At 44.7% G+C, this 26,348-nt stretch overlaps 1 long non-coding RNA gene across 1 annotated transcript in view; it reads left to right on the plus strand.

The window, feature by feature from the left end:
• The window catches only part of LOC141144453 (uncharacterized), a 108,789-nt gene that overhangs the window by 46,831 nt on the left and 35,610 nt on the right, over nt 1-26,348 (plus strand). Inside the window, exon 6 of the long non-coding RNA XR_012244410.1 lies at nt 23,476-23,665. This is a non-coding gene — a long non-coding RNA (uncharacterized lncRNA). The remainder of the gene's footprint in view (nt 1-23,475; nt 23,666-26,348) is intronic.

The following is a 26,348-nucleotide window of genomic DNA, read 5'->3' on the forward strand; positions in this document are numbered from 1 at the left end:
AGTATTACATTGTATATCCCTGTATGTTGCAGTCGTTCAGGTACTTATCTAATAGTTTCTTGAAGCTATCGATGCTCCCCGCTGAGAAAACCACCTGTGGAAGGGAATTCCACATCCTTGTCGCTCTTGCAGTAAAGAACCCTCTTAGTTTAAGGTTAAACCTCTTTTCTTCTAATTTTATTGAGTGGCCACGAGTCTTGTTAAACTCTCTTCTGCGAAAAAGTTTTATTTCTATTGTAGGGTCACCAGTACGGTATTTGTATATTGAAATCATATCCCCTCTCAAGCGTCTCTTCTCCAGAGAGAATAAGTTCAGTGCTCGCAACCTTTCCTCATTACTAAGATCCTCCAGACCCTTTATTAGCTTTGTTGCCCTTCTTTGTACTCGCTCCATTTCCAGTACATCCTTCCTGACGACTGGTGCCCAGAACTGGACAGCATAATCTAGGTGCGGCCAGACCAGAGTCTTGTAGAGCGGGAGAATTATCGTTTTATCTCTGGAGTTGATCCCCTTTTTAATGCATGCCAATATTCTGTTTGCTTTGTTAGCAGCAGCTTGGCATTGCATGCCATTGCTGAGCCTATCATCTACTAGGACCCCCAGGTCCTTTTCCATCCTAGATTCCCCCAGAGGTTCTCCCCCCCAGTGTATAGATTGCATTCATATTTTTGCCACCCAAATGCATTATTTTACATTTTTCTACATTGAACCTCATTTGCCATGTAGTTGCCCACCCCATTAATTTGTTCAGATCTTTTTGCAAGGTTTCCACATCCTGCAGAGAAGTTATTGCCCTGCTTAGCTTAGTATCGTCTGCAAATACAGAGATTTATGAACAAATTAAATAGGACTGGTCCACTACCCACCCCTGACCATTCCGAGTACTCCCCATTTATCACCACCCTCTGAACTCGCCCTTGTAGCCAGTTTGAATCCATGTATTCACCCTATGGTCCATGCCAACGGACCTTATTTTGTATAGTAAACGTTTATAGGGAACTGTGTCAAATGCTTTTGCAAAATCCAGATACACCATGTCTACGGGCCTTCCTTTATCTAGATGGCAACTCACCTCCTCATAGAAGGTTAGTAGATTGGTTTGGCAAGAACAATTCTTCATGAATCCATGCTGATTACTGCTAATGATACCGTTCTTATTACTAAAATCTTGTATATAGTCCCTTATCATTCCCTCCAAGAGTTTACATACTATTGATGTTAGGCTAACTGGTCTGTAATTCCCAGAGATGTATTTTGGGCCCTTTTTAAATATTGGTGCTACATTGGCTTTTTTCCAATCAGCTGGTACCATTCCAGTCAGTAGACTGTCTGTAAAAATTAGGAACAACGGTCTGGCAATCACTTGACTGAGTTCCCTAAGTACCCTCGGATGCAAGCCATCTGGTTCCGGTGATTTATTAATGTTAAGTTTCTCCATGGAGGTGCTTCCTGTGTTGTGTCATGAGGATAAACACTGCAGTTTTGGTTACTGAAGCCCCCCAATTCACTCGTGAAGAGAAGAAGGAGAAGAATAAATTCAATACCTTCACCATCTCCCCATCCTTTGTAACCAGATGACCTTCCTCATTCTTTATGGGGCAATATGGTCTGTCCTCTCTTTTTTACTGTTTACATACTTAAAGAATTTCTTGGGATTTTTTTTTCTCTCTTCCGCTATGTGTCTTTCATGTTCTATCTTAGCCGCCCTAATTGCACCCTTACATTTCTTGTTGCATTCTTTATAAAGTCTGAATGCTGAGGATGATCCCTCAACCTTGTATTTTTTGAAGGTCTTCTCCTTTGCTTTTATATGCATTTTTACATTGGCGTTAAGCCATCCAGGACTTTTGTTCGCTCTTTTAAATTTATTACCCAATGGGATACATTGGCTAATGCCCTTATTTAATATGCTCTTAAAGCAAACCAATCTCTCCTCCTTATTCTTTGTTCCTAATATTTTATCACAATTTATGCCTTTTAACAAGGTTGGTGGTTTAGGGAAGTTGGCTCTTTTGAAATTCAGTGTCTTTGTATTCACTTTATGTTTCCTATTTGTGTAATTTATACTGAAACTAATTGACCTGTGAAAGCTGTTACCTAAATTGCCCCATATTTCCACATCCGTGATTAGGTCTGTATTGTTGGTAATCAGTAGACCCAGTAATGTTTTATTTCTAGTTGGTGCATCTACCATCTGACCCATAAAATTGTCCTGCAAGACATTAAGGAACTGGCGAGCCTTAAATGAATGCGCGGTTCCCTCCGCCCAGTCTATATCTGGATAATTAAAATCCCCCATTATGATAACACTTCCCATCCTTGCTGCTAATCCAAATTGTGATAGGAGATCTGTCTCCACTTCCTCCCTCAGGTTAGGGGCCTATAGCATACTCCCAGTATTATTTTCCCCTTACCTTCATCCCTTTGGAGCTCTACCCATATGGATTCCACCTCCTCCCTTGCTCCCTCAGTGATGTCATCTCTCACATTCACTTGTACATTATTCTTGATATATAGGCATAACCCTCCCCCTTTTTTACCCTCTCTATCCTTGCGGTAAAGGGTATACCCTTGAATGTTTGCCAGCCAATCATGAGAGCTTTGCTAGTGCCTGCACCTCTTTGTCTCCACCCTCCTCTGTGCTGGCCCCTGCCGGCACCTGCCGTGTACGTTCCTGGCTCTCCTTTAGTATGGAGGGACTTCTCAGTGCTGACAGTTGCTTCCCCCTATTCAGAACCTGGGCTTCCAGGGAAACAATGTGCTTACATTTTGCACAGCAGTATTCGCCCTCGATCGGATGATCAAGGAAGGTATACATGCAGCTAGATGTACAAAGAGTCGCCTCTCCACACCCGCCGGGCATCGTACCTATTAAATTTAGTGAGGATTGGGGATTATACCCTGTCCAAATTACCTAACAGCTAGCTTCCTGGCACTAATACTCAAGACAATACACAGGTACACAACAAGACAATACACAGGTACTCACAGACCTATGTGCACTCGCAGAACAGTCGCAGACCTACGTGCACTCGCAGACCTACGTGCACTCGCAGGCCACTCGCAGCCCTATGTGCACTCGCAGGCGTACGTGCACTTGCACTTGCAGGCCACTCGCAGACCTACGTGCACTCGCAGACCTACGTGCACTCGCAGGCCACTCGCAGACCTACGTGCGCTCACAGACCTACCTGCACTTGCAGGCCACTCGCAGACCTACGTGCACTTGCAGACCTACGTGCACTCGCAGGCCACCCGCAGACCTACGTGCACTCGCGGGCCACTCGCAGACCTATGTGCACTCGCGAGCCACTCGCAGACCTACGTGCACTCGCAGGCCACTCGCAGACCTACGTGCACTCGCAGGCCACTCGCAGACCTAAGTGCACTCGCAGGCCACTCACAGACCTACGTGCACTCGCAGGCCACTCGCAGACCTACGTGCACTCGCAGGCCACTCGCAGACCTACGTGCATTCGCAGGCCACTCGCAGACCTACGTGCACTCGCAGACCTACGTGCACTCGCAGGCCACTCGCAGACCTACGTGCACTCGCAGGCCACTCGCAGACCTACGTGCACTCGCAGACCACTCGCAGACCTACGTGCACTCGCAGACCTACGTCTCCTATGTCAATTTAACTGGATTTTAATGTTAAAGCGGTGGATGCTGCTCATGTCAGATATTGTTGCACTGCTAGCCTGATACTGCTGATAATTTTTAAAAATCTTATTATTGGATGTTGTGTATTGTTTATTATAGATGCTATTCTATTTAAGCACATATGGAGGGTTATGTTCTTATTGATTTCATTGCAAGCATATATAAAGCGTTTAACGTCATGTAAAAATATAAAACACGTCCAGCTAGGATACATAGATATTACATGGACAGATTGGTATGCTGTTTATATTCTACATTTTGTTTTCATATAATTGTTACTAAGGTTGTAAAGGTATACTTAAGCCTGTACCCATGTACATTCATGGCTGATTGTTTAAAAGCACTTGCTCACACAATTTCCTGGAGTTTAAGTGGAACTAAAATTAGGAGACATTTTTTAGTAAAGGCCTTGCTCACTCTTACTAACTCTTACTGTGAATATAAATGCATATTTTAGATCAGAAGCTTTTACTTTACTGCTGACTGATCCACAGTGCAGCTTTATATACTTTGTTTTTTGGTTTAGATACACTTTTACTGTTAGCCTGCACACTAACAATAAAACTGAATCTGACCCTTTAACTTTAGGCCCTTAACACTTAACGGATAGCATACAATCCACCAGTGGCAGCTGGTGCTCAATTGTCTGGCCCCCCAGCCAGCCAGGCAACCAACCACCCTCCACCCCGCGGCACTCACTCGATCACCACTTCCCCCCATCGCTCGATCACCGCATCACTTATCTGTCACCCACCTGTCACAGATGTTACTTTGCATATTTTAAATAAAAGACAACGAATTTTAACTACTACACTATGGAGATTCTTGTATCCTTTATGTAATATCCTGGATCTGGAGGATTATTGGAAGAAGTCGCTGTGGAACGTGGACCACATGGGAAAAGATCTATCTATCCTTTAAAGCTGCAGTTGTTCCTTATCCCATTGGGATATCTTCAACAAAGAGGAAGGTAGCACAGATTCCCATGATCGATCACCTTCATGTGTGACTAAACCCTTTGGGGTCTATCTTTGAGGTGAGAGGCTAGAACACACTGGGTGTGGATTTCTTAAAGTGATCTACAGCCTATTATGACATCTTATCCTGTTTTTTGCACTTGGAAACTTTTCTCCCCGCCCTTTTGCACTAATTTGCACAGTCGAAGAGACTTTCAATCATTGTGAAATTTCATGCACATTTTTTCTGCTGTTATTGGACTATTTTTTATTGTATTTATGATTGTACTATTGCACTCTGCCACAGTTTTTGATTATTATATTGCATCTGCACTTTGTTTTGAATTTTTTATATAACACTTTATACTGTGTTGCATTCTATTGGATATTTCATAAGTTGGCAGCTCAGTGACTGCACATTCTGCACCCAATAGCTCAGGAGGATCTCTACATAATCTGGGGTAGTAGCACCTTTTTTCTTTTATGGATGTCTTAACACTTAACCCCCACCATTACACCTACAATTAACCTAACCCTTACGGGATGTTTTTACAACCTCTCCTGAACGATTTAACTTGACAGATAGTAACCCGCGTTTAAAACGTCCGTTTTGCTGCGTTTACATGGCATGTTTTGCTGCGTTTAACCTTTAACAATTAATCTGCACCCTGATGATGAATTTGTTGCTTATTCCTTATATTACAACCCTAACCAGAACCCCTAACCTTTAAGATAACATTTAACAGAAACTACGGTAGAATGACAATTTTTTAGTTGCCTAAAGTGTCCGCACTACAGTCCTGCACCAAAATCTACCAGCGTTGAGATGTTGGCACTGATAATTACTGATCCAAACTTTATGTAGTGAAGGAAAAATATGAGTTTAGCATAGTTTTCTTAGTGGGCCCCTCTCACCCTGTCACATGAGGATGTGTGATCCATTCCAGAAAGAGCTGTGTAGTTTTTTTGGAGTAGATCCTGCTCTGGTCTGTGTGACAAGGTGACAGCTATGTTGAGCTGATTTTGAGGAAATTACAGCATGCGCTATTGTTTATGTGGCCTTCTATGAAAAACGGCTTAGCTGAGCCCAAAGTATGCTTTCAATTAACTCTGTATTTCTTAGGTGTTGTTTTAAAACAGTGTGAGAAGACCCTTGCTCTTTCACTGTGCTGTGTAAAAGTAGCGGTCAAGATTACTCCCTTCTATGGTATCCCCTCCTTTTTTTTTTTTGCCTGAAATCTGGCTTTCACTTGACATTCCTTATAATGGAGAAGCATAAGGGATCTCTCCAGACTGCCTTCTGCTATTTTGAAATCAGTGATAGGTTCACTAGCATAAAGAGTAACTCTACTTTTATTGAGAAAAAAACCTTCCCCCTCTGGGTGATCTATGTACATTGCAAGGATTTTAACAAACTTTGTTGCAGATTTTTTACTTTTTGTTATTCTGAAGAAATAGCTGTCCATGTGCAAAGTGAATCTAATGGGAGTGATTTTATAATTATCAATCAGCCGCTGCACTTGCAGGGCTCTAATGGGTAAAGTTGCAGGGTCTGCATCCTTTTAAACATGATTTCCCTTTGGGAGTATCTCACCAAATATGACATTTTTGTTGCAGGGGATGCCAGAAATCTGACTTGTATCTTAGTGCAGACTTTTGAGAAAATCAGTGAGCCAATCACACGAGCAGGGAATTACATTTTTGGGGGGTGTTCTGTCCACCATCTGTGTACAGAACGCCTCCAGGTTGCCGTTGTTTTTTTACAGAGAATTACAGAGCTGCAGATTGAAAAGGAAAGATCATTTTAATAGCATTTAATTACAATATGACGTACCAATGTATTCGTTTTTTTATTTAAAGAGTGGAGTTACTCTTTAAAGTCATTTTTTTATGAACTAGGGAGGGACAGACTCCTCTGTAGGTTGTTTTTTTGCTGTCTTCATTCTATTGCGGAGATTTCCCTTCACATCGTGTTCCAGAGAAGCAAGAAAGTGAGAAGAAATTTACAAAGTGCAGAGAATTCCTCTCTTAAGCTGAACATAGTTAATTTTTTTTTTCGTTCAGCTGGAGGTCTGATCATAAAAAACCTAACAGGTTCCTTCAGCCACACAAATGGGGTGGAAGGAAGAATCCCCCCCACCACCACCACCACCACTGCAAGAACATTGTATTCTGACAATGAGACTCACCACTGTCAAAATACACTGATCAGCAGCTGCAGCAGATTGGTGACAGCCGCTGTTCAAGAAATGTTTCCCAGTATATGCTTTGGAGGAAGTCGATCAAATGATCAACTTCTGTTGAGCAGGGATGGCTATGGCTGAATTTCAATCAGTGTATGGCCATTGGCCAGCTTTAGACAGCTGACACTAGAACAAATATCACCATTGGGAGATATACTGTATATATACAGTGGGGATGGAAAGTATTCAGACCCCCTTAAATTTTTCACTCTTTGTTATATTGCAGTCATTTGCTAAAATCATTTAAGTTCATTTTTTTTCCTCATTAATGTACACACAGCACCCCATATTGACAGAAAAACACAGAATTGTTGACATTTTTGCAGATTTATTAAAAAAGAAAAACTGAAATATCACGTTGTCCTAAGTATTCAGACCCTTTGCTGTGACACTCATATATTTAACTCAGGTGCTGTCCATTTCTTCTGATCATCCTTGAGATGGTTCTACACTTTCATTTGCGTCCAGCTGTGTTTGATTATACTGATTGGGCTTGATTAGGAAAGCCACACACCTGTCTATATAAGACCTTACAGCTCACAGTGCATGTCAGAGCAAATGAGAATCATGAGGTCAAAGGAACAGCCTGAAGAGCTCAGAGACAGAATTGTGGCAAGGTACAGATCTGGCCAAGTTTACAAAAAAATTTCTGCCGCACTTAAGGTTCCTAAGAGCACAGTGGCCTCCATAATCCTTAAATGGAAGACGTTTGGGACGACTAGAACCCTTCCTAGAGCTGGCCGTCCGGCAAAACTGAGCTATCTGGGAGAAGAGCCTTGGTGAGAGAGGTAAAGAAGAACCCAAAGACGCTTGTGTCTGAGCTCCAGAGATGCAGTCGGGAGATGGGAGAAAGTTGTAGAAAGTTAACCATCACTGCAGCCCTCCACCAGTCGGGGCCTTATGGCAGAGTGGCCCGACGGAAGCCTCTCCTCAGTGCAAGACACATGAAAGCCCACATGGAGTTTGCTAAAAAACACCTGAAGGACTCCAAGATGGTGAGAAATAAGATTCTCTGGTCTGATGAGACCAAAATAGAACTTTTTGGCCTTAATTCTAAGCGGTATGTGTGGAGAAAACCAGGCACTGCTCATCACCTGTCCAATACAGTCCCAACAGTGAAGCATGGTGGTGGCAGTATCATGCTGTGGGGGTGTTTTTCAGCTGCAGGGACAGGACGACTGGTTGCAATCGAGGGAAAGATGAATGCGGCCAAGTACAGGGATATCCTGGACGAAAACCTTCTCTAGAGTGCTCAGGACCTCAGACTGGGCCAAAGGTTTACCTTCCAACAAGACAATGACCCTAAGCACACAGCTAAAATAACGAAGGAGTGGCTTCACAACAACTCCGTAACTGTTCTTGAATGGCCCAGCCAGAGCCCTGACTTAAACCCAATTGAGCATCTCTGGAGAGACATTAAAATGGCTGTCCACCAATGTTTACCATCCAACCTGACAGAACTGGAGGGGATCTGCAAGAGGGAATGGCAGAGGATCCCCAAATCCAGGTGTGAAAAACTTGTTGCATCTTTCCCAAAAAGACTTATGGCTGTATTAGATCAAAAGGGTGCTTCTACTAAATACTGAGCAAAGGTTCTGAATGCTTAGGACCATGTGATATTTCAGTTTTTCTTTTTTAATAAATCTGCAAAAATGTCAACAATTCTGTGTTTTTCTGTCAATATGGGGTGCTGTGTGTACATTAATGAGGAAAAAAATGAACTTAAATGATTTTAGCAAATGGCTGCAATATAACAAAGAGTGAAAAATTTAAGGGGTCTGAATACTTTCCGTCCTAACTGTATATATATATATATATATATATATATATATATATAAAATATTATGTAATTAACCACTTCAGCGCTGAAAGGTTTTACCCACTTCCTGACCAGGCCATTTTTTGCGATACGGCACTGCGTCGCTTTAACTGTCAATTGCACGGTCGTCCGACGTTGTACCCAAACGAAATTGACATTTTTTTTTTCACAAATAGAGCTTTCTTTTGGTGGTATTTGATCACCTCTGCGATTTTTATTTTTTGCGCTATAAACAAAAAAAGACCGACATTTTTGAAAAAAAAAAAATTTCTACTTTCTGCTATAACACATATCCAAAAAAAATTTTGTAAAAAAACTAATTTCTTCATCAATTTAGGCCAATATGTATTCTGCTACATATTTTTGGTAAAAAAATCCCAATAAGCGTATATTGATTGGTATGCGCAAAAGTTATAGCGTCTACAAACTTCAGGAGAGATTTAGGGACTTTTATTTTAATGGCAGCAATTTTTTAGCGGGACTGGGACATTGCGATGGACAAATTTGACCCTTATGCTGCGTACACACGAGCAGACTTTCTGGCATGCTTGGACAATCCGACCGTGTGTAGGCTCCGGCGGACTTTTGGGAAAAAGTCAGCCGGACCTAGATTTGAAACATGTTTTAAATCTTTCCGTCGGACTCCGGAAAGTCCGCTGATCTGTGTGCTGGTCCGACGGAAAGCCCGCTCGTCTGTATGCTGGTCCAACGGACCAGATATGACGCAAGGGCAGGGTATTGCATTTCGCGCTTGCTGCAATAGGAAAAACAAATTTTCCTATTGCGGTGAGCACGGGGCATACCAGGCCCTTAGGTCTGGTATGGATTATAAAGGGAAGCCCCTACGCCGAAAAAACGGCATGGGGTCCCCCCTAAAATCCATACCAGACCCCGATCCGAGCACGCTGTGACATTTTAGGGGTGTGGTCAACATCACCTGCTGACCACGCCTATATAAGTCACAGCGGAGCGCTCAGAGAGCAGTCCAGCCGGAGAGAGCATCGTGTCAACATCTGGAGAAGAGAAGAGGGAAGAAGACAAGAAGCCCAGAAGTCCGGACCTCCGCTGGCAAAAGATCGGCATGAAGACAGCGGAGGAGCCGGCAGAAGAACTGGAAAACTGGGAGAAGAGGCCAGAGAGAGCAGAGAAGAAACAACCGGAAGCCGGGAGAAGAGGAACCGGAGGGACCCCCAAAGCCGGAAGAAGACCCCCGAAGCCGGAGGAAGACCCCCGAAGCCGGAGGAAGACCCCCCGGAGCTGTTTAATAAATTATTTTAAAAACCTGTGTAGTGTGTTTTATTATTGACACTTTTTCCCTAGGTGAATGGGTAGGGGTACCATGTACCCCATACTCATTCACATAGGGTGGGGGGCCGGGATCTGGGGGCCCTCTTATTATAGGGGGCTCCCGGATTCCGATAAGCCCCCCGCCCGCAGACCCCGACAACCAATGGCCAGGGTTGTCGGGAAGAGGCCCTTGTCCTCATCAACAAGCACCCACCCCCTAATGTTGAGGGCATGCGGCCTGGTATAGTTCAGGGGGGGAGCGCTCGCTTGTCCCCACCCCCTTTCCAGACCGGACGGGCTGCGTGCTCAGATCGGGGTCTGGTATGAATTTTAGGGGGGACCCCACGCCGGCGTAGGGGCTTCCCTTTATAATCCATACCAGACCTAAGGGCCTGGTATGACCCGCGACGGGGCTCGCAAGGTGTCAATCTCGCCGATAAAAGCGGCAAGATTGACTTCCTTTTCTAGTCCCGTCGAGTCACGTTCAAAATGTGAGCAAGTCCGTTCATTCTGAAAGTCCGCCGTAACTCCAGCGAAAGTCCGTCGGAAAGACGGGCGGACCTAGCCCGCCAGAAAGTCCGGTCATGTGTGGCCAAGTCCGTCCGTTTTTGAGTCCGGCGCACCTGGCAGACAAAGTCCGTTGGAAAGTCTGCCAGACCAAGTATGCCAGAAAGTCCGATCGTGTGTACGCGGCATAAGTGACACTTTTCGGGGACCAGTGACACTAATACAGTGATCAGTGCTATAAAAATGCACTGATCCCTGTATAAATACACTGGCAGGGAAGGGGTTAACACTAGGGGGTGATCAAAGTGTTAAATGTGTTCCCTGGGAGGTCTTTCTAACTGTGAGGGGAGTGGATTCACTGAAGGAAGAGAGAGATTGAGATTCAGCTTAGCTGAAACATGATCTCAGTGGTGTGCTTTGTTTACATCAGCTCCGTGTCTCTTCTGAACGATCCGCCCGGACCCGCTGATTGACTCTCACTGTGTCCAATCACAGCGGGAGTGGAGCGCCGGCAGCGTGAGTGCTCCCCCTAAACTGCGTGCAGGAAATCACATACAGGTATTGCTGGATCCAAATCTTCCTTGACTTTGTCAAGGAAGATTTAGGGAAAATTGACTGGTCTTGGCAAGGCCGAGACAATTTATCCCCTGTGGAAAGACAGGCCCTACGTGAATTAGAGCAGGCAAAAGATTTAATCATAAAGAAAAGCGATAAAGGAGGGAATGTCGTGTTGATGTCTAATGAGATGTACGAAAAGGAGGTATTTAGACAACTGAGTGCAATCCCTTTCCAGCTTTGGTTGACACTTTAAATCAGAAATTGTTTCTTGCCCTTGAGGCAAACCTATTGACTAAAAGGAAATGGGAATATTTGAAGGTGGCTGAATTCAATAATCCCACATTCTATATTATCCCAAAGCTCCACAAATCTCTTATTGATCCACCAGGGAGACCAATTGTGTCGACCATCAAGGGCCCTTTAGAAAGGGTAGGAAAATCTGTGAATGAGTTTATTAAAACACTGGTTGTCACACTTTCATCATACGTCCAAGACACCCGTGATGTGCTTATGAGACTACAGAGCCTTGAGGTTCCCCCTTGGGCCCTCTTGGTGAGGATCAACGTGGAATACGTCGATTCCCCACGAGTGGGGTCTCGGGGCTGTCTCTCACTTCCTAGAATTAAACATCCTGAATTCGGAGCTCAAAACGAGTTTATCATTGAGCTCCTGGAGTTTGCTTTGAATAACAATTTTTCAGTGGCTACTACCAGCAGACCAGGGGCACAGCTATGGGGGACCCTTGGGCTCCGGCGTACTCATGCCTACACCTGGGCCTATGGGAGACTGAGATGGTGCATGAATCGCCAATGTACCTCGGTCACGCGTCCGCCTGGCTGAGGTACATCGACGATGTCCTGATGCTGTGGAAAGCGGATGAGGAACAGCTTAATGAATTCATCTATACCCTGAACAAAAATGATAGGAATATAAAACTAACGTACACAGTAGATCGGGACACTATCCCTTTCTTGGATCTACAAATATCCATAAATCAAAAAAAAAAATCAATACCTGTACATACAGGAAACCTACTGCAGCAAATACTTTGCTGCAGGCTTCAAGCCACCATCCAGCACCCCTAATCAAGGGGATCCCAGTGGGTCAGTTCCTGCAAATTCCTGCCCACTGGATCAGGACTACAAGGTGGAGGGGACCAATATGTTTCTGAGATTCAAGGAACGGTGTTACCCCCATCGAGCCCTCAAGAAAGCATGTAAGCCAACTACTAATATAGGCAGTGACGTAACCCTAAAGACGGCCTATGGGAACATTGGAACATTCTGACTAAATCTCCAATGCTGGCAGGGATTGTTGGCCCACAACTGGTGGCACGTAGAGCTCTCAATCTCCAGGATGCCTTGGTTCACTCAGAGTACAAGCGAGAAACAACTAGAAACTGGCTTGATTTACAGATTTACCCCCCCTTAAGGGAATGTATGCATGTAGCCACTGCCAAATGTGTAGATATGTCGATAGGACTGCTCTGTTCACCAACGCTGGCCACACTGTAGAGTATCAGATTATAAATTTCATTAACTGTGAAAAGGGTAGTCTACATGTTGGAGTGCCCTTGTCAGATATTACATAGGTAAAACAATGCGCCAACTTAGGGTACGTATCGGTGAGCACATCAGGAGCATCAATGGTGCTAACAAGGAGGAGAAAAAGGAGAAGAAAAAGGACCTGTCTCCAGTGGCTGCACACTCATTTGCTTTCCATGGTGGTAAATCAGAGAAAATGAAGGTGAAGGGTATATATACCCTCAACCTGCCACCACGGAGGAGTGACTACAACACTATTCTCCTACAGAAGGAGAAGATGTGGATCTATTGCCTCAATACACTCGCTCTCGCTGGCTTAATCCCAGAATGCAACTTTGGGGCATTTTTTGATCGCTAGGACGCCATATTTGGCTGAAATTTGAAAACGCAATCTAATAGATGAATATAATTATGAATACTCTCACTCTAGCAGGCACATTGCATGTTTGCCTTCTTTTTTTTTCGCCTTTGTTTCTACTTGGGTTTTTTTTTTCCCTTTATTTATTTTTCTCATTTTCTTGTTCCTCTCTCTGCCATATGGCCTCCCCACCACCTTCTCCCCCCCCTAAATAAATTTAATGTCTTGGCTTGCTATTTAAGAAAAATGCTTCCATGCCACCTATTTGCCCCCTTTTCATTTTCATTTTTACTCTAGACTTCCCCATTATGGGGTTAAACTTGATTGATGAAAGCCAGCTGCAGATGAATTGTATATGATGTTGATGGTTAAGGTGGCCTCTAGTGGTGGAAGCAAATAATTGCACTTCTTTCCATGCTTTTGGAGAGTATAAATAAAAGCCCACCGCTACCCCCCATCCCAGAAGAAGCTCAAGCTGATTGGGCCAAACTAGTCGGTTGTCACGACACCATGTGAATGAAGCACTGACGCCACCATCGATGTCAGCTTGCTAGCCCGCACATGCTCACGGGAATCTGCAAGTACCAGTGCATTCATCTTAACTAAGGGACGCTGAGACCGATACGGGACCGCACCGCATCAAAATGCACCCGCCGCTGACCTAGTGCCTGACTGGCAACACAACCACATCCCTGATAAAAATCCAACGGATGTGCAGGCGGGAAAGCTATAGCCAGTATCCATGCAAGTCCACACTGCTTCCAGGCTGGGTGAGCAGACCTGTTGGTCCTTGCACTATACTCTAATGCTGTGTCTTTTTGCACTGCAGTGAACACTGGTCTCACTGAGAACAATATCCCATGCTATACGCTGGACTGATATCATAACCACTGTTATGCCCCGTACACACGGTCGAATTTTCCGATGGAAAATGTCCGATCGGAGCGTGTTGTCAGAAATTCCGACCGTGTGTGGGCTCCATCTGACATTTTCCATCGGATTTTCCGACACACAAAGTTGGAGAGCAGGAGATAAAATTTTCCGACAACAAAATCCGTTGTCGGAAATTCCGATCGTGTGTACACAAATCCGACGGACAAAGTGCCACGCGTGCTCAGAATAAATAAAGAGATGAAAGCTATTGGCCACTGCCCCGTTTATAGTCCCGACGTACATGTTTTACGTCACCGCGTTTAAAACGATCGGATTTTCCGACAACTTTGTGTGACCGTGTGTATGCAAGACAAGTTTGAGCCAACATCCATTGGAAAAAATCCTAGGATTTTGTTGTCGGAATGTCCGAACAAAGTCCGACCGTGTGTACGGGGCATTACAGTGCTAATTATATATGACCTTACTGCATCACTACGTCCCAGCTTCACCCTCCTGTGGGAAAACTTTGGACTTTGGATACATACTTGCGCTACATACAAGTTAGTACCTGGAGTTGCTATCCACGGTGGTCATAGGAAAAACTTGTCCCCCCCCCTTGCTGTACTTGCAGAGCCCCCAATTTTTGCTCAACCATCCTGCACATATTCCTTATCTGTGGTGAATTAACAGTGATTTCACTTCTCCATATTATCAGGTGCTTTATTACCCCAGGGGTGTTATGTTGACATATGTATGTGTGGATTTTTATGACGCAGCTGCATCTTGATCAGACAACATTGTCTATTTTTTAATTTTTTTACTGAGGTGCTGGTGATGGGATTTTTATCCGGTGTTTTTTATATTACCATTTCATATTTTTGTGCAATAAAGTTCCCTTTTCTATGAGCTGTTGGTCCCTAGTAATTACTGCAGATGAGGCTCTCTTTTTACCTTTTTCTTTTGTATGCTTGGTTGATTACCAGGATCACACCGTATTGAGGTGAGCCAGCTATTTGAGGGACGCTGTGTTTGCTCTTATACAAAGCCTGCCCAGCCCATACACCCCAGTGAGCTACTGGCTATCCCCCTGGTTTTCTTTCCCTAAGGGAGGATTATAACCCCTGTAAGGTTTATTTTTTGCTAAATTTGTCCCATTGGGGAGATTGACCTTCATTTCCTGTCCCATTGCCAAAACAGGAAGTGAGAGGAAATCCCTGAAAATGAAGGGAATCTCTTGGGGACCAGAACTAGTGCCCACATTGGAAAATTTCCCCTCTATTACTTTTGTGGGGACGGCCCAAAATTTGGGATTTTTTTTTCACTTTCACTTTCAGTGATAAGAGTAAACAGGACAAATAGAAAAGGTGACTCTCCCTAACAGTGGCAGAAACAGCAATAAAAACTGACAGGTCTTCCAATCCATCTCCACTCTATCCAAAACTAAAAAAGTTTTGCCTTTAGTTATACTTTAACATTAAAGAGGTGTTCCAGCCTGGGGGAAAAAAAAATTAAAAGTCAGCAGCTACAAATATTGTAACATATGGACACTTACCTGTCCAGGGAGCCCACGATGGCGGCATCCCAGCCAATCTTTGGTCGGCGGTCGGGTGCTGCCGCCACCATCTCCACTAAGGGAAACCGGCAGCGAAGCCTTTTGGCTTCACAGATTGTTCCCTACTGCACATGTGCAAAGTGCTTTGCTTTTTCTAATTGGCCCGGGTGCGGAGAAAGGAGTAGGGGGGGGCTAAACTTCCGAGGGAAGGTGCCATGACGGTGTCAAAAACAGGTACCCATTCCCCCCCGAAAGGTGCCCAATGTGGCACCGGAGAGAGGGGAGGAAGCAGATAAGCAGAAATTCCTTCTTTTGGGTGGAACTCCGCTTTAAGTAAACCCACAATATTCCCATAGTGTGCAACACATAGGAATGCTTTGGGCATTAAAGTATATGTGAACCCCCACCTTGAAAAACAACCAATTTAGTTTAAAAAATACATGTAGGGGGGCAAAACATTTGTGTAAAGATATAGTATAAAAAACAAACTTTATAAATACCATAAAGGGCTTAGAGAGTTGGAGGTAGAGACTGCGGGGGGGGGGGGGGGGGGTCAGCAGGAGGCTGAGGGAGAGCCAGTGAATAGCTGTGCAGGGGGTGTGTCAGCACAAGTCTTGGCCATTGGAGGACAGACAGGATATGCTCCCAACACAGCCATAAAACTGACTGCAATGTCCTTCCTTGCCTAGCGTAATCAGTTTGAAATAGCAGGGGGACAGGCAAGATCACCAGGTATTTCACATGAAGGAAGCAGTTGGATTTTTCCTGTATGGACTGTACTGGAACGATGTAAAATGCATAAAAAAAGAGGGGGGGAGGAATGCACTGGACTGCATCAAAAACGCAGCAAAAATGTGTCAAAAACATGCATGCAGAAAAGCATCTGGAACACATCCAGACTGCATTTTTATGGTGTGAACTGGCCCTTGAGGTTAATAAAAAAGAGGGGGAAAAATGTACTGGACTGCATCAAAAAAGCATCAAAAACACATCAGAAACGCACCAAAAACACATCAAAAATGCACCAAAAACACACATGCAGAAAAGCATCTGGAATGCATCCGGACTGCGTTTCTATGGTGTGAACAGGCCCTCAGAAATATTTTTACAAGTACAGAAAATACCTGTTGATCTTGCTGGAAATGCAGTGTCCTTGTCACTTCTAGTGAGCTTCAAGAAGAAGGAAAGTCAGTATATCAACAGCAGGGTAAACAGTCCCTGTAAGATTGATTTACCACTTTATTATTTTCATTTGATCAAAAAAAAACAACAAAATGACCTTCTTTGGAAAGTTTCTTTGTGATCACATGACCTCTAACCCTCAGGGCCAGTTCACACCATAGAAACGCAGTCTGGATGCGTTCCGGATGCTTTTCTGCATGTGCATTTTTAATGAGTTTTTGATGCGTTCCAGTGCGTTTTTGATGCAATCAGGTGCATTTTTCCCCCTCTTTTTTCTTAAACTTAAATAAGGACATGTGTGTTCCAGTGCGTTTTTGATGCGTTTTACAGCGTTCCAGTGTAGGAATAATGCAGCATGTTCTAATTTTCTTCTGGAACTGGAACACACTGTAACTGCAAGCACTGGTGTAAACTATGCCATTGAAAACCATATAACCTACTTTCCATGCGTTCTTGACGCAGAAAAAAAAAACGCACTGGACTGCATGTGGTGTGAACTGACTCTCAGTATGTGATTCACTGCAGAATGGGAGGCAGAGATTTCCTGTGAACTGCACTTCAAGGAGGAAGGGAAGGAGTTGTCATTGGACAGTACAGAATGAGCCGGCGGGCAGAGCTCAGTGAACAATTCGTGCATTCACACTGGCGGAAGCCTCCAATGTGTCCAGGACTTGTGAATAAGGCAACACTGCTTTCGGGTCCCAACAACGCTGGGACAATCACTAGGGTTGGTTTCACCCGGTGCAGTAAAACATGGTGTCACCCCCCCCTCCACCAACTATAGTCACCCCTCAGTACAGACCCCACTCCTTCAGTACAGACCCCCTCCACTAATTATAGACCCCTCTCCATCAGTACGGACCTCCCTCTACCAATTATCAGTACAGACCCCTCCCCCCAGGACAAAGCACCCCCCTCCATTAGTACAGACCCCTCCCAGGACAAAGCACCCCCTCCATTAGGACAAAGCACCCCCCTCCTCAGTACAGACCCGCCCAGGTGGAGAATAGATTGTGATAGGCTCAGGCAGCAGGGCAGTAGTGAGAGACGGAGAGGAAGAGGAGGAAAACACAGGTCAGACGCGGCGCTGGAGGTGGGTTTCCGGCTGAAAAAAAAACTGCCAAAGGGGGCCAGGGCTTTCGTCACCCTTGGGGTGGTGTTACCCCTGTAGCGGGTGGCACTCGGGTGCAGACTGGCCCCCCCCCACTGGCGCCACTGGCGTTGATGGGCCATAGCAACCTGAAGTGCTGTTAACCAGATAAAACACACTTTTTATAAAGGAGTTCTATGCACTTTCATTTTATAACATCAGCATTGTAATAGCAATAAAAAACATGATTATATTTGACAATCCAATGTAGGCTTAGTTGAAAAACATGATTTCATGTTGTTAGTTCTGCCTGTCTGCTGGTCATCTCTTTCCACAACTTCCTGGATTCCCTGCATGCATTGCAGCTTCTCCTCTGCTGTTTGCTTTCGATTTCCAGGGGACTACATATCCCATGGTACCTTGCCGCCTGCAAGCAGTGATTCCTGTACTGACTCCACCTCCGGAAACTCCTCCACTCTTTCTCTGTAATTCATAAGGCAGGCTCTGTGAATTATGTGACACAAAAGTGCCTTCTCACAGGGCATAGAGAATATATATGTTACAGAAATCATAGTTACATAGTTAGTCTGGTTAAAAAAAGGCACACGTTCATCTAGTTTTCAAGAAGTGTAAGAAAGTAAATGTGTGTGGATTTTCACAAAGTAAATTTACAAACTTAAAGTGTTACTAAACCCACATCTGTATAGTCTGCATATACAGTAAAGCATGCTTGTTATACTCACTGTGGAACCTAAGGGGTTAATCCTCTGCATTGTGTAAAAAGGCTGTGTGATCCTGTCTTCTCTGACCCTCCCCTTATTCCACTCTCCCCAATCCATCTCCTGATAAGACAGAACATTTAGAGTTACTCTGCACATACTCAGTTTGATGTTTATTGCTAGAGAGTTTATTTTTTCTTGGGAGGGTGCATGTGATCAGTACAGGGCCAATCAGCACTCTACAGGTAGAGGGTCAGGGTCATGCAGCCCCATAGGACAGTCAGAGTAGAATGAAAACTCCTCCTGTAAACTTTTACCAGACACTGATAGAAGTCACAAGACTGCTATATACTGCTAAGGAGAAAAGGTATTTATCAGTTTACATTTACTAAAATAATTACATTTCCATGTTCTGTGCACTGTGGGAGATCAGATATACTGAATGCAGGGTCCTGGGTTTAGTAACACTTTAACCTCTTGCTTACTGGGCACTTATAACCCCCTCTGCCCAGGCTAATTTCCAGCTTTCATCGCTCTCACACTTTGAATGGCAATTGCGGGATCATGTAACACTGTACCCAAATTAAATTTTTATTATTTTTTTCACACAAATAGAGTTTGGGTTTTTTATTCTTTGCTAAACAAACAAAAAAACAAAACGTTTTTCATATTCTGTTATAAAATTTTGCAAACAGGTAATTTTTCTCCTTCACTGATGGGCAATAATTAGGTGGCATTTATCGGCACTAATAGGCTGCACTGATGGGCACGATAGGCGGCACTGATGGGCACTGGTACGGAGCATTGATTGGCACTGATAGGTGGCACTGGTGGGCACTGATCAGGAGGCACTGATGAGGCTGCACTAATGGGCACTGATGATGCAGCACTGATGGGCACCGATAGGCGGCACTGATCGGCACTAATAGGCTGCAATGATGGGCACTGATGATGCAGCACTGATGGACACCGATAGAAGGCACTGGTAGGGGGCATTGATGGGCACTGATAGGTGGCACTGATGGGCACTGATGAGGCTGCACTGGTAGGCACTGATCAGGAGGCACTGAAGAGGCTGCACTGATGGGCACTGATAGGTGGCACTGATAGGTGGCACTGATGGGCACTGATAGGAGGCACGGAGAGGTGGCACTGATAGGTGACAGTGATTGGCACTGATAGGCGGTACTGGTGGGCACTGATAGGGGGGCACTGATTGGCAGCACTGATGGGCACTGATGGGTGGCACGGGTGGGCACTGATTAGCAGTACTAATGGCCACTGATAGATGGCACTGATGGACACTGGTAGGGGGCATTGATGGGCACTGATAGGTGGCACTGATGGGCACTGATGAGGCTGCACTGGTAGGCACTGATCAGGAGGCACTGAAGAGGCTGCACTGATGGGTGCTGATAGGTGGCACTGATAGGTGGCACTGATGGGCACTGATAGGAGGCACGGAGAGGTGGCAGTGATGGGCACTGATAGGCGGTACTGGTGGGCACTGATCAGGGGGCACTGATTGGCAGCACTGATGGGCACTGATGGGTGGCACGGGTGGGCACTGATTAGCAGTACTGATGGGCACTGATAGACGGCACTGATGGGCACTGGTAGGGGGCATTGATGGGCACTGATAGGTGGCACTGATGGGCACTGATGAGGCTGCACTGGTAGGCACTGATCAGGAGGCTCTGAAGAGGCTGCACTGATGGGCACTGATAGGTGGCACTGATAGGTGGCACTGATGGGCACTGATAGGCGGCACTGATAGGTGGCACTGATGGGCACTGATAGGAGGCACGGAGAGGTGGCACTGATAGGTGACAGTGATTGGCACTGATAGGTGGTACTGGTGGGCACTGATAGGGGGGCACTGATTGGCAGCACTGATGGGCACTGATGGGTGGCACGGGTGGGCACTGATTAGCAGTACTGATGGGCACTGATAGATGGCACTGATGGGCACTGGTAGGGGGCATTGATGGGCACTGATAGGTGGCACTGATGGGCACTGATGAGGCTGCACTGGTAGGCACTGATCAGGAGGCACTGAAGAGGCTGCACTGATGGGCGCTGATAGGTGGCACTGATAGGTGGCACTGATGGGCACTGATAGGAGGCACGGAGAGGTGGCACTGATAGGTGGCAGTGATGGGCACTGATAGGCGGTACTGGTGGGCACTGATCAGGGGGCACTGATTGGCAGCACTGATGGGCACTGATGGGTGGCACGGGTGGGCACTGATTAGCAGTACTGATGGGCACTGATAGACGGCACTGATGGGCACTGGTAGGGGGCATTGATGGGCACTGATAGGTGGCACTGATAGGCACTGATGAGGCTGCACTGGTAGGCACTGATCAGGAGGCTCTGAAGAGGCTGCACTGATGGGCACTGATAGGTGGCACTGATAGGTGGCACTGATGGGCACTGATAGGAGGCACGGAGAGGTGGCACTGATAGGTGGCAGTAATGGGCACCGATAGGCGGCACTGATGGGCACTGGTAGGGAGCATTGATGGGCACTGATAGGTGGCACTGGTGGGCACTGATCAGGAGGCACTGATGAGGCTGTACTAATGGGCACTGATGATGCAGCACTGATGGGCACCGATAGGCAGCACTGATCGGCACTAATAGGCTGCAATGATGGGCACTGATGATGCAGCACTGATGGGCACCGATAGACGGCACTGATGGGCACTGGTAGGGGGCATTGATGGGCACTGATAGGTGGCACTGATGGGCACTGATGAGGCTGCACTGGTAGGCACTGATCAGGAGGCACTGAAGAGGCTGCACTGATGGGCACTGATAGGTGGCACCGATAGGTGGCACTGATGGGCACTGATAGGAGGCATGGAGAGGTGGCACTGATAGGTGGCAGTGATGGGCACTGATAGGCGGTACTGGTGGGCACTGATAGGGGGACACTGATTGACAGCACTGATGGGCACTGATGGGTGGCACGGGTGGGCACTGATTAGCAGTACTGATGGGCACCTATAGACGGTACTGATGGGCACTGGTAGGGGGCATTGATGGGCACTGATAGGTGGCACTGATGGGCACTGATGAGGCTGCACTGGTAGGCACTGATCAGGAGGCACTGAAAAGGCTGCACTGATGGGTACCGATAGGTGGCACTGATAGGTGGCACTGATGGGCACTGATAGGAGGCACGGAGAGGTGGCACTGATAGGTGGCAGTGATGGGCACCGATAGGCGACACTGATGGGCACTGGTAGGGAGCATTGAGGGGCACTGATAGGTGGCACTGATGGGCACTGATGAGGCTGCACTGGTAGGCACTGATCAGGAGGCACTGAAGAGGCTGCACTGATGGGCACTGATAGGTGGCACGGAGAGGTGGCACTGATAGGTGGCAGTGATGGGCACTGATAGGCGGTACAGGTGGGCACTGATCGGGGGCACTGATTGGCAGCACTGATGGGCACTGATGGGTGGCACGGGTGGGCACTGATTAGCAGTACTGATGGGCACTGATAGATGGCACAGGTGGGCACGGAATTTGCAGCACTGGAGGGCACTGATTAGCAGCACTGGTTGTCACTTAGGGGACCCATGTCCCTCTAACAGAAGCCGGTTACTGGCTGTATTCTTTTCTTCTCACTGACAACGTAAAGAAAAAAAAGCCGGTAACCCGCTTCTGTTTACTTCCATGATCAGCTGTCATTGGCTGTCAGCTGATCACGTGGTAAAGGGCCTGCTATGATTGGCCCTTTCCTCTACTCTGTGATCAGCCAAGTCTGAAGAACTTGGCAACCACAGAGCGCGTCGCTGGTGCATGCGGGAGAACGGGAGGACATTCATGGGCGCCCTCCCAGCATTTGAGGTCGGCACTGTAGCCGTCTTTTGGCTATAGCGTGGATGTTAAGTGATTAAATTGTTCATAGTAATAGGAGTAGGTCAGAAGTAATTAGAATACAATGTGGAAATTAATATATGATTTTACAGATGGGTGAGAGAGGGTTTAGAACAGTCAGGTATTATTTCTCCTTTTGTCCCTGTTATTAATATTCACCCACTCTACATATTTGTACTGGCGACCATTAATACAGAAAATAAAATTGAAAGAAAATCCCAAATTTTGAATGGTCACTGACACAGAGAAATTTTACTCTAGTTCTGGTGACCCTGACAACTACCAGGGATTTCCCTCCCTTTGCAAGGACTTGCTGCAGAAGCTATGGGATAGGAACTAAAGGGAAATTACCCCAGTGGGACACAGACAGGGTCACAGCCCTCCATTACTCTATACAAAAAAAAATGAAAAAAATCACCTACAGTTCTACTTTAAGGAAACTGTATGATGCCAGACATACTGTAAAATAAATCTAGTGTTTACATACACTTTAAGTATATTGTTGTTCAGTTTGTTAATAGCATTGTAGCACAAACATAATTACACTTCAATCATTTTTTTTTTGTAGAATGAGTGAAACTGGATGTTTGCTCTAACAATGTACAGTATGTGAGGAGATTTGCTAATGTATAGTTCCAAACATTTTAAACACATTGATTAAAATGTGAATTGATAAGGTTTTTTATTAGCAAAATATGTTTAAGTACCACATGTTTCCCATGTATCTAGATTTGTGGAAAGGCAACACATATCTATATAAGTAAAATTTCAGGGCAATGCCAGACTATAGCTTTTTCATCAGATTTTACACATTTTTCATAGTGTGCAATAATTGACTTTAAGTAAGTATAAAATATTTCATGTGAATATTCCATATTTACTTGTTCCCACTAGGCTCTTTTTCACATTGCTACCAGGCTAGCTGTAGAAGGGAAAACATTGTGGTTGACTTATTAAAACTGGAGAGTGCAAAATCCGGTGCAGCTCTGCATAGAAACCAATCCGCTTCCAGGTTTTATTGTCAAAGCTTAATTGAACAGGCTGAAGTTAGAAGCTGATTGGCTACCATGTACAGCTGCACCAGATGTTGTACTTTCCAGTTTTAATAAATGAACCCCACTGTGCACACATTTTAAGTTATTATTGCAGTATTGCATTTGTCATTTTTTTTATTTTCACATTTTTAATTGCTTGCTTTTCTATAATTTTCTAAATGTCTTTAATTTATAGATCTGCAGATTAACCCCTAGAGGGAGCTCTGTTTTATTGAACATTACTGCTTAAAGTGTATCTTCCGCCTCCTTAACAACTTGGGACTATTGTACCCCCCAATCCCATGCGGGAATTCCCATGAGGCTTCAGGATGGCTGTGGTGATGTTACAGGTGCCTAGACTAAAAGAATGGAAGCCAGAGGTTATAGTAAGTAACATAAATTATTTATATCTAATGGATTTTTATATTTTTTTTAAGTTGAGCTAGTGATTTTGCATTGTAAAAAAAAAAAAGCATAACCACTGTGTAGCACTACAAGACAGGAAACAGAGCCTGAGCATGTAAAGAGCAAATGTATCTGCCCCTGCATACATACAGTATATAATTACAAAGTATACATAGTTACTATATTTTCTACAGTAAGGCCCCCTTCACACTGGCAGATCTTTCTGCCGATCCCCGCTGAGTAGGCGGATGATTGGTCCGTGTCCACTCCACTGATGCAGAGCAGACACGGACACAGCCCACTGTCCTCTATGGGCTGTCGGACTGCCTATCCATTTCTATCTGACTGTCATACGATCCGCCAGATGCATGTCGAACAGATCAGATGTCGGTGGGTGTCCGTTGACATCCGCCGCTCCATAAAGAGCAATGGATGGTCTGATTGGGTCCGCCTAAAAAACTGACAGATGGACCCGATTGGTCCGTCAGTGTGAAAGGGACCCAATAGCACATATTGATAACATTATTTATATCTAGCTGTTCTATTCTAACAGCTTGCAAATAAAAATTCTGTTTTTACAGCGCTAAAAAGCTGAAGCTCAAATTAGTCACACGCAGTATCTTCATCCTGCTCTCTCTGCCTGCATTCTTCATACTCAGCCAAATAGAGACCGACATAAACAGTGCAGCTACTGATTTTTTTCTTATAAATAATACAAATGATAAGAAAACTCAGTTCAGAAATATGTAAAACTTTAATAAACAAAGACTTTATTTACACAATATTATCTTATTGTTGTATTATAATTTTACTAGAGGTATACAATGTCATTGACATTGTGGTTATGGTTATGGGCAACAAAATTAAAGTGGCCCAGGAAGCCATATGAATGAGAGAAGATACAGTATATGAGTGATTTTCTGAGGAAAGCTAGAGGAATCCATACTGTTCATATTCTTTCCCAGATTAGTCTTTTTCTGTCCGATGATGTGTAATAAATCCAGCCTGGTGGATAACAAAACTTCCAGGTAATAAAAACCCAATTAAAACCCAATTAGACTTTCAGTGCTCCTGGTGTCTCTTGGTTGGCATTCCATACCCTTACTAGTTTACTAGGTTATTTGCTATGTGAATTATTTAGATGACAACTCCAGTGTTGGCATTAACTTAGAAATTCAGCTGAAATTCTGACACTGAGTGGGTGAAAATATTCAGAATATGACAGAATCTTCTTTAAAATAAACTCTGAATTAATTTCAATTAAAGTAAGTATATTTTCTCCATTATAAGAAGAACTTTTAAAGTTTGATAAGTAGCACATGGAAAGTAATTATGTCTGCAGACATCATTGACCACCAGCTTACAAATCCTTAGATGTGGTGGCTGCATTTGTTTTCACTTTACAAGATAAGAACACTTTCAGCAAGTACAGAAAATACCAATTTAGGCTCCACAGCTTTTTAAAAAAAAAATCCTAAATGTACTGCAAAAACGGTAATAAAATGCTAAGGCCTCATTCACATTGAACGCAGCTTTAAAATCAGATGACTTCATCTGAAATCGCAGGATTTCAAAGCTGCCTTTCAGTGCGACTTCGGGTGCAACTTGAAAGAAATCTGTGCGGCTTCATCCACTGATGTCTATTGAAGTCGCACCCAACAATGGTAAAAGTAGTGCAGGAACTACTTTTGCAAATTGGTGCGGCGCCGCAAAGTCGGCGTTGCACCATTTGGAACGGTGCCATTGCCGGCAATAGGCTGCGACTTATCATACAATTTGACCTGTCAAACCGCATGACAAATCGGTGCAATGTGAACGAGGGCTTATGCTCCCTAAAGCTTCTAAAGGCTACTAAAATGCTACTAAAATGCTACTAGAAGCCGACACAAAAATGCTATTATCAGCATTTTTTATCCAGCTTTGTTATCTAGGTTTTTTTGAGCTTATGAAAAAACGCTAGTGTGCATGGTTTGGTTTAGATATGCATTTAGGCTGGTATACTAGAACACGCAGCGGCTCACAGCAGGAGTCCGGTGCGTCTCCACTCACCGTTTCAGGTCCGATTTCAGCCCGAATTTTGGGCTAAATTCAGACCTGATATGGATCAAAAGATGCACAGGACCCTTGTGCAATTCGCACCAGAGCCGCTGTGGAGATGTGTGAACCGGCTCCATAGAGAGCTGGTCACAGTCTCCTGCTAAGCGAATTGAATGCGGAGAAAGCCACATCCAATTTGCATAAGTGTGAACCCAGCCTAAAGGTATGTCATCCTCCACTGGCCTTAGAGCTAGAAATATAGCGACTGGTAAAATTTTACAACATATGGGTGATCCACTGAAGCAGTAGCTTTTACAATAGCATACCTCCCAACTTTTTGAGATGGGAATGAGGGACACCTATCAGCAAAAGTATGCAGGCATAGGACACACTCCTTGCCACACCCCATTAAAGGAGAATTGTACAAAATAAACAAGATTGGTTAAACCCACAAGTGCTTTTTTTACCACTTCTATTCCTTTATATTGGCTTTTGGAATTTACAAATGCAGCAATTTAGAAATCAAATGAAAGGTTTAGTGCTGGAAAACACTTTTTGATAGATAAAAAGTGCATTTTATATACATCTATATAGATCAGACCAAAATGAGGGACAAATGAGGAGGAA

The sequence above is a fragment of the Aquarana catesbeiana genome, linkage group LG05 (assembly GCF_042186555.1).
Source record: "Aquarana catesbeiana isolate 2022-GZ linkage group LG05, ASM4218655v1, whole genome shotgun sequence".
Taxonomy (NCBI): Eukaryota; Metazoa; Chordata; class Amphibia; order Anura; family Ranidae; genus Aquarana; species Aquarana catesbeiana.